The sequence below is a fragment of the Solea senegalensis genome, linkage group LG15, assembly GCF_019176455.1.
Source record: "Solea senegalensis isolate Sse05_10M linkage group LG15, IFAPA_SoseM_1, whole genome shotgun sequence".
NCBI classification, from domain to species: Eukaryota; Metazoa; Chordata; class Actinopteri; order Pleuronectiformes; family Soleidae; genus Solea; species Solea senegalensis.
Genome location: NC_058035.1, coordinates 12796918 through 12805579, shown reverse-complemented (window position 1 = coordinate 12805579; position 8662 = coordinate 12796918).

Below are 8662 nucleotides of genomic sequence, written 5' to 3'. Positions count from 1 at the left end.
TACAACACAAATGTTCCCTCAGTCAGGTCTAAAGGCCCATTATTATCCATTTCCGTACGTCTCCGTCACTACCCTACATACATCCGTGCGTGTTTCGCGTCATGTTTTAAGTTTACACAATATTTCCTCCAGAGGGCAGTGCCAAGTTGCAGGCTTCTACAAACATAGCGACCATTAAAAGGGATTGTTTTATTGTGCTTGATTGTGCCCACTCTGTTTTTGTAAAACAATTTTATGTGATTCCTATCTCTTCGTCTTCTTCTTCTTCTTCTTCTTCTTCTTTTGAGACAGGTGTGGTGGCACCCTGGCGTTAACTGGTGTTAACATATCATATGCATGCATGTTGGTGGTTTAAAACCAGTTAGTTACGTGTCCCAAACTCTCTTCCTGAACTACTTTTCTCGGCTCCAAACCCGGGACGAGATCTCATTAAATGATTTAACAACATTGGGTCCACTCCACTCCTGGGGTCAGTGTCACACAACTTCATGTTGAAAAATCTGAACTATTCATTTAAGATTTGGATTGGCCAGAATAATATGTGTCTTTAGGGCTTATGTAATATATTTACTTAAATGTATGCTGGGATGATTCATAGGGGCTGTACAATGTAGTCCGTAAAAAATGGACATGTAAGCAAATGTTAAGATTGATGGTCCCATATAGAAGCTGTTTTGTACTTCATAAACCCCTGAACCCCTTAACAACCTCAATATTTCAAAGAGAACTGCTATAAGGATCAAACTAAATCTTGTATTTGGCTGGACAAAACAAGTGTGCCTATCATCCGCTGTGGCCACCCCTCGAGAGAGAGAGAGCAAGAGAGAGAGAGCGAGAGATAGAGAGAGAAGCTGAAAGCAAAAGCAAAAAAAAAAGTGGTCTCTAATTACACTGACAGGAACTTTCTTTTTATCTGTTTATTACTTCAAAATAATTGATATAATATTCTAGCCTTTCATCAAAGGGAGAAACATGCAATACCATCTTTCTGTATTACGTGGCCACCGTTAATCTCTGTTGCAAAGCAATATCTCAGTAGGGTCATAGATAAAGCATCAATCAGCTTGTTTCTTGTGTGGCATAACGAGCAGCCGTATATTTTATTCACTACACAGTAAACTTTCCCAGACTGTCTGTCCATATATTAGCTGGGTTATACAGAGGCTGAGGGCAGAGAAAGCTCTGTCTGGGTTTCCCGATTCCCCCCAAAGGACAGATCAAAGTGTGATCTACACCTCTTCCATGTGGTATATATTTGACATGGGTTAAGAGTTGGGGGTGCAAGCTCAGCACTGGTCCCCACTACTGTCCCAGACTAAGGGGTAAATCATGGGAGCAGACATATCCGACCTGTCCCATCTGGGCCTGCTTATCTCTTACGTGGTGGAGCCAAGTCCAGCCGTTAATCAGAGCCTTTACAGACAGAAGTGTCTGTGCTGAGATGTGAAGACAAGACTGCGGTGCGTTATTGGTTGAAGAGAATTAAGAGGATTTCCTTACATTGCTGGGTTGAAATGTGTTAGGTCTGACCGTGTGGGCAATTTAGGTCACTAAGCCATAAACAGCAGGCCTCTGCAGTGTGTTATGTCTGTAATGCACAACAGAGGAATACAGAAGGCCGAGCTGGCATCTTTCCAGACCACTAAAGTTCTGGAAGAGTGAGAGTGGGGTAGACAGATGTGAGATAGAGTGCGGATATTTGAGTGGGAGATAAAGCAGTAGTTTTCAGTGGAAGCATTCTTCTACAGTGAGTGTATATATGTGTTTGTGCTTCACCAGGTGCCTGGAATTCATCCGGACAAACAGGCAATATTTCACTCATATGGCCCTTTGTGTTGCTGAAAACTGCGCATTTAAGTCGGCGAAAAGAAAGCTGGAGAATGACAAGATGTTACGTTAAAATGTCTCCTGAAAACAATGGCCCTTTCTGTACAGCTGAAGCGTTCACCAACAGTCTGTTATTACATTGTTTTCAGTTTATATTTCCCAATGGTGCAGTTCACTGACACATTCAGATACCAAACAAATGGAATGTTTCACATTACTCTCAGATTATACTGCCCTGCCTTGGGGTATAGGTAAACAGTCATTAGTGGTTGTATTTAATCAGCTCTGAGTAATTGTGTGATCAGCAACAGTTGCACTCCTGGAATGTCAGTGTTATCGTTAACTGTGTATTTTGCACTAATGACCAGCATTGTGATCAGTACCATGAGGTGTGTTTATCCTTTTTCTGCTTATTTACTGCTTGCTTGCATTTTTGAAATCTATAAATACTATAATGAACCATTGCACATATGATTTATGATAAAAAAAATATTGGGAGAAATGTTTTGTACCAGTGTTATGTTACAGCACAGCAGCCAAAAATACATGGAATAAATAAAACAGTGTGAGGAACACATAAGCCAAATCCTTTGACAAGCTGATACATTGATTGTAATAAATTATTGAATAGGAATGTGGGATTAGAGAGGTTAGATGCCTGGATATATTTGATTTTCCTTTCTGACAGGAGCATTTCATAGTGGAAATCAAAGTTCCCTCTCCAAATCGATTTTCTTCCTACCTTTCATCTTCCTCTTTTTTTACCCTGCCTTTCCCAATAGTTTATAAATCTAAACGGCAGCTGTATTTGAAAAATATAGAGAGCAGGGGGGACAGAAGAGAGGAAGAGAGAAAGTGAAAAGTGTAAGAGAAGAGGACAGAAATAGTTGAGGGTGTGTAGGCCCAGTTCTGACCACTGGCATGCATGAGGAAGCAGCCTCCATTCCACCGGCCAGCGGATGGTTTAGAGACACTACAGAGCTCACAGCTCGGCAGCCCACATGCAAGTCCACTGGCCTTCCCCACCCACGGCTATTCTAGGCCTCTGTGCCACTGTGGTGGCTTTCACTCAGCAACCACACAAATAAAGCCTGAGTGAGAAAAACATGGGAAATTGAAGCTTCAGACGAAGAGGGGAGCATTTGTATTGTTTACTGTGTGTCTTGTTATTTCAGTACCTCCTGCCATCATTCTTTTTTACTGATTTACAGGGCTGCGGTAGCACCAGAACAAAGTCATTTGCCTACATTTTAAAATATGGTGGTTGTATCATCACCAGCTGCCATATTTAAGGGATAAATCCAGCACTTGGATTGCACTGTTGCTTTGGCTGTAAATCACACATGATAACATTACCTCAACCACAATGAATAATACATGCATGGCAATTTCACAACAACTAGTCTGACAGGACAAGATAGTCGACATGGCAATCGGATAGAAAGTCCTACAATCAGCCAGATTATGTGGACCATTTACAATCTGAACATAAAACCAAATGTCAGCACACTGTAAAATGTTGGTACTTAATTGGTTTCGTGTCTAAACAATCCCAGCTGATGAAGAGCAAAAGGTGGGGAACATGCAAGACTATGGCATGTATGGAAGCTCTGAGTTGAACTAAGAACCAGTTTGGTTAACCTGGAGGTTTATTTAAAACCAGTTAGTGTAGTATTATAGTGGTGTAGTCTAGTGAAGTGTAATATAGCATAGCATAGTATAGTACAGTAAAGTGACAAGTAGGCCTAGTATAGTAAAGTATAGTATAATATGGTAGTGTAGTGTAGTAGTACAGTACTGTAGTCTAACCTGTCTTGTATGTACTGTGTCATACAGCACACTATGTTATTGTTATAATAATAATAATATAGTATATTATAATACAGTTCAGTATAAAGTACAGTCGAGCATTGTTCAGTAGGCTAGGCTAGAGTATAGTATAATAAAGTGCAGTAACCTATACAGCCACACTATAGCACTGCTGTATCCTTTGTTAGAAATCTCCATTTAATGCTTGGCTATGAGTGTATATTTTAAACTGGTCTAGCAATACATGACTGAGATCCCTGCAAAATGATATATACGGAAAGGTTCATATTTGCAACAAGAATGACGCTCTGACGCTCATAATTCCTTCAGGAACTTTTATCATCTCGTGTTTTAGAAGTCACACAAATTTCCTCTGTAAAGCCTCACTGGTCTCAGACAATAAGTGCCTGTGCTGTATGCCGAAGCAGATTATTGTGTCATGGACAATAAACCATCTTCTCAACCTTCATGTGAACTTTCAGTGACTGGATGACACTACCTCACTGAAGTTTGTTTTATGAGGATGACTTCACTTTTGCCTGTTTTAAAGAAGCCAATCAGCTCTGTTGAAGGCAACCGACCTCCTAAACTGTACCTCCACCTTCAATCAGGATGGAAAAAAGACTGTTTGGCACAAAGATGAGGAAAGATGAAGACCTCAATGACAACTCAGCCAATGGAAACATTAGAGGAATTTGGCGTATACACTTGTAACAGAAAGGCAGAAATACTTCCGTATGAAAAACAAACTACTCATTTGAAGCCTCAAGATATGCAATCTGTGGCACCATGTCATTTAAAAAATATGTGCAGTACTATATTGTTTATTTTCTTCTAAATGGGGATATCATTTACAAAATTGTAAAAATCATGTTCTATTTAAGAAGACCTGAAACAAAAAAAGAATTATTCAATAATATTTAATGTTTACTGACAATATAAACCAGTGTAGTCACCCTCTGGTGGCTAACTGCTACTTCCGTCCTACTTCCTAGGCAATGTCCATTTCTTACATACAGTCTATGGGTGAACCCTTACACTGTTTGTACAAATATCAGACAGTAGAGTTTCTCTTGTGGATGAAGAAATGTGCCGCTCCCTCCTTTGAGAAATAATTAAACATTGATGAAAATCAAATAGAAAGGAACCAGCCAATTCCACTCTTCTTTGAAAACTGAAGGATGTTCTACCGTACAGCTCATTTCTCAGCGCATTTTATTTCATAAATGAAGTTGTGAGTTGCAACAGTTTTTGAGAACATCTTGAAAAAAATAGCTCCAAAGCAACATCTTCAAATTAGAAAGGAGAACTTTTAATTGGAAAGGGGAATTACCAGTTTCTTGTCAGCAGCAGCAGCAGCAGCAGCATTGTACCGCTGTGCCCAAGAACTACCCATTTGTTCTCTTTTCAATTATTAAGTTGTCTCATCTGATTTGTCATATGGCTGAAAAGAGACTGCCTTAAACACTCCTGTGCCACATCCTTGCAAAATCTGAAGATTCATTAAGATTGTACCGTACAGTTTTTCATTGGAACTTTTCAAAGAGGCATTCATCCAACTTCATTCTGGAGGCTGGAAGCAATTTGTGTTGATTTGTATTGTCTCATTCTGGCAAGTGTTTTCTGTTATTCTGTACGGTCCATTTAGATAAATGATAGCTGAATGAAAAAGATTTGACTATAAAAGACCTTTCATGTGCATTGATATTGTGTCATATATACTATACTGTTTGTATATTTACTGAGAGAGTCTTGTCTTGCATTTGGTAATATTTAATTACCATGTTCTCGTCTACACGAGGAGAGCAGACATAATGTAACTCACCTAATAGACATGACTCAAGCTCTCTTCACCTTCACATACAGTGATGCAGTAATGTGTCTGGTTCTGCCACAAGCTGATTACCTTCACCACCAGCTCATTCCAACCCAAACCACAATGAGCTGTTGTATCTTGACCAGTGCAGAATAGTGATAGATTGCACCGTGTAGGATAAGCTGAGCAGGACATGCATCCTGTCAACCCACAGGAGGATCTCAATACTGATTCTTTAAGCGCCATCTGGTGGTCATGCTCTGTTTGCAAATGAAAAAAGTGTCATCCCTCAGGTGCTTGGTTAGTGACATCATGAGGACATGGATGGTAGAGGAATGTTATGTTTGCCCTTTACTGTTTTGAATTTTTACTTACAATCATGTCCTGGCAGTTTATTATTCAAAAATAAGTCAATCTCTTGAGAAAAGGTAAAGGCTTAAAATGCATTACATGATAATTCATGTTCGCACAACATAACATAAGTAGACATTTCAAATGGGGTTTGCACCGCATCAGGTTCTCCTATTAATGTTTGTTCAGCTACTTCTTTGTTTACATTTAGTGTTCATGGTGATGGCATTCAGCATTTTAATTAAATACATGCTCACATGAGTGTTGGGGAAAATCTAAGGCAGGCTGATTACATCAGTGACCTGTGAGTTAATCACGTCTTCCTTCCTCTCTGTCCTCCTCTGCATGTATAAATAAATGCATTCCTCCTTAAGTAGATTACACAATTTTTTTGCAGACTATTCAAGACATCCATGTCCCTCACAATGAAAAACAACATTTTATTTTTCTTTTCTGTTCAAATTTGGAACTGTTGGTAAGAGCAAAGGTTCCTTTATAAAACATTTAAACAAAACACCCGCACATTCCTCTCTTGAACTTCGGTCCTCCTCTACTACTGAGTCAAAACTCACCAGCATTAAAACCGTGGTTCTCAAACCATGTCAAACTGTCTGCAAGCTGTGTGTGTGTATATATATACACATACAGCTTGTGTACAAAATAAATGTATATTTATTTAAATAAACAAAGGAAATAATGTGAAATATTGGACTAACATGACCTCCACAATAGCTTATTTTCCTACAAGTGTGTCCAGATCAGTTGTCACATGCTGAAAAGCATCTGTCTAGAAAAGAAAAGTACGGGCAGCATTTAGCACTTTCCAAGAAAATTTTTTTTTTTTGTTAATGTAAAGACAAGTGGAATAGTAGGATGAAGACAGCTGCTGTGACGTTTATAGAAATATAAATATCCCCAGGTGTTTTATAAAGGGCCACAGGGCAAAATAAGCAAAAGTAAAAGTACATATTTGTTAAGCAGTCAAGGTATAGCCAATAAATGTTCAAACAATATTTAAGTGTCCAGGTATCCAGAGGCTTCAGTTCTACAGTTCTATCAACTAAACTAAACTTGCGCGGTGAGGATTTTCTCATTATGAGGACACATGTGCTGAAGTTTACTTCTCTCTTTGGGACAACCTGTGGACAACTATTTTCTAAACGCAATCTTGCAAGTAATCGGTTCATCTCAAGACAGGCCAACTGGAAATTGGAAAAGGAACAGTCTCATCATAGAGGTCAGTGGCATTTTCTTCCCTGTAATATATTTACATATGGTCTATACAAAGGCCAAAACTGAAAAGGTTCTTGAATATGAAAAGAGTTGTACAGATCTGTAACACAACCCGTTGAGGAACATTTTCAAACCATATTTCAATTCTGTTTTTGTAATAATAATTACCCTATTGTTTAAACAGGTAGATATTTCTGTGCATACAAATGTGAATATGTTCAAAGTTAAAGAAAAACATTTTGAAGGAGATAAGCACAAAAAATATATGCCTGTAACAGTTTGTAACAGCTATGAGTAAAAGTAATGATTATTGTTATCTCATTTCAGGGTATACAAAACAGGAAAAACAACATTTTAATAAGGTAGGTCTGATGTGTGTGTGTGTGTGCGTGTAAAAGTGGATGGCACTGTTGCTTCACAGCAGGGAGGTCACCGATTCCACTGAGAGTCTCTCTGTGTGGAGTTTGCTTGTTACAAACATGTGCACATGGGTTTTTTACCAGTCTAAATACATGGAGAGGTTGATGTGACACTCTGAATTGACAACCTGTCCAGGGTGTACTATACCCTGCCTTTCAACCTATGTCAGCTGGGATTGACTCCAACTCCATGTGACCCTCATAAAGCAGTGAATGAAAGAATGAAAGAAATTGGAAGACATTTTTTTTCTTTGGATGGGAGGATATACATACCAAGGGGACCTCAGGCATTTAGGCCAAAAAATATAAATACAAAAAAGTTATTTTTCCACATCTAAAGGTAATAACATGAAATATTGGACTAACATGTCCACCATGATGGCTCCTTTTCTACATGTAAGTGTGTCCAGATCAGCTGTCACATGCTGACAAGCATCATGGTGGCTGTCAAGAAAAGAAAAGTATAGGCAGCATTTTGCACTTTCCAAGACAAGTCGTAGGATCAAGACCAGCTGTTGAATTTCTGGTGAATTTGCAAAATGTCCCCAGGTGTTTTATAAAGGGCTTCATGGCAAAATAAGCCAAAAGAAAGCTGAACAAACCATTAAACAAACAAAAAATGTTTTTACAACAGGGGAAATGTTTGTCAGTCCCTTTTGTAAGAACAGCATTTCCTGAATATAGTTCAGTTTAACACTCTCTGTTGATATCCTCACTAAAACTTTCTTTCTACCATGTGTTCAACTAACAGTGAGTCATCACTCAATCAGAGGACAATAAAGTAAAGTTTTAATGTACATTTTTGTGACTATTTTAGTTTTTGTGACACTGACACACTAATTGTGTAATAGACCTATAAGAACACTAAATTGCCTGAGGTAGGTAGAGCAAGTGTAGGCCCATGGGTTGGACTTCCCCAGATCATGCACACATACAGTTGAATGCAATTGTGGTTTCTGTAATGCAACAATTGCCAAATCTTTATGGCTGACTGAATCCTAAAACTATCTGTAAACATGCTTGTTTTTCCTCCCACTGAAGCACACGTCTCGTGTACATGTGCAGAAGACATTATATTTCTGACAGGGAACAACTCAGCTTCACACTCTGTGGTCTGCCAGTGGCGTCCTGATAGTAACGCTTCATTTTACCCTGATTCTTGTGTTGTTTGACATCTGCAATTGGCTTATTTCTGTGAACAAAAGCA